Raw genomic sequence first — 1,362 nt, 5'->3', positions numbered from 1 at the left:
AAAAAAAAAAAAAAAAAAAAAAGGGATGGTGAGGGTTTTGGTCTGGTTTGGGGTTTTTTTGAGGGGTGAGAGAATTAGGGTTTAGGGTTTAGGGTTTAGGGTTTAGAGTCGCAAAGCTTAGTGAGGGTTTAGGGTTTATTATATCCGTTCAGGGTTTGTGTGGGGTTAGGGTTTGCGTTGCTGGCGTGTTTATAAGGGTTTAGGGTTTAGGGTTTAGGGTAAGCCTCTCCTGTACACCAGTACGCTAAGACATAAATTAGGGTTTAGGGTTTAGGGTTTAGGGTTTAGCGTCGACTTCTCTGGTGAGGGTGACGAGTACATCATTTGTGTTTTCAGTCATCAATACAAACTAGGGTTTAGGGTTTAGGGTTCAGCACATGACAAAAACCACTTTCTAGGGTTTAGGGTTTAGGGTTTATTAGGGTTTAGGGTTTAGGGTTTAGGGTTTACCATCAACTTCTCTAGTTAGCGTGACGAGTACATCATTGGTGTTTTCAGTTAATTATAAAAACTAGGGTTTAGGGTTTTGCACAAACCCTCGTAAACTCTACAAATACACACTACTATCTAGGGTTTAGGGTTCTAGTTTCTAGGGTTTAGGGTTTAGGGTTTATGAGGGTTTAGGGTTTACCATCAACTTCTCTGGTGAGTATAACAAGCACATCATTGGTGTTTTCTCTGTCCAATACAAACTAGGGTTTAGGGTTTAGGTTTATAAACCACACACCAACAACCACTATCTAGGGTTTAGGGTTTAGGGTTTATTAGGGTTTAGGGTTTAGGGTTTATTAGGGTTTATTAGGGTTTACCATCAACTTCTCTAGTTAGCGTGACGAGTACATCATTGGTGTTTTCAGTGCTTTACAAAAACTAGGGTTTAGCGTTTAGGTTTATAAACCACACACCAACAACCACTATCCAGTTTCTAGGGTTTAGGGTTTAGGGTTTATGAGGGTTTAGGGTTTATTAGGGTTTACCATCAACTTCTCTCGTAAGCGTAACGAGTACATCATTGGTGTTTTCATTGACTTTCCATTTATTTGTATTTATAAATTTTTGTATTTCTTTGTCTGCCTCGTATTGTGTTTTTTCGTGGTTTATTTCTTTTTGTATTATATTAGATAAAGACTCAAATGCTGCTGCTGTTGTGCTGCTGCTGCTGCTGCTGCTGCTGCTGAAACCACGCTGCTGCTGCTGCTGCAAATGCTGCTGCTGCTGCTGCTGCTGCTGCTGCTGCAGCAGGGGAGATAGACGGTGAGAAGATAGCAGCAAAGAACCACCTCGAGATACACCACGAAAACCAAATATTCTGCTGCTGCTGCTGCTGCTGCTGCTGCTGCTGCTGCTGCTACTCGCTGCACG

The sequence above is a fragment of the Eimeria mitis genome, genomic scaffold (genome assembly GCF_000499745.2).
Source record: "Eimeria mitis Houghton genomic scaffold, Emh_scaff1553, whole genome shotgun sequence".
NCBI classification, from domain to species: domain Eukaryota; phylum Apicomplexa; class Conoidasida; order Eucoccidiorida; family Eimeriidae; genus Eimeria; species Eimeria mitis.
This window is presented reverse-complemented; position numbering follows the sequence as displayed.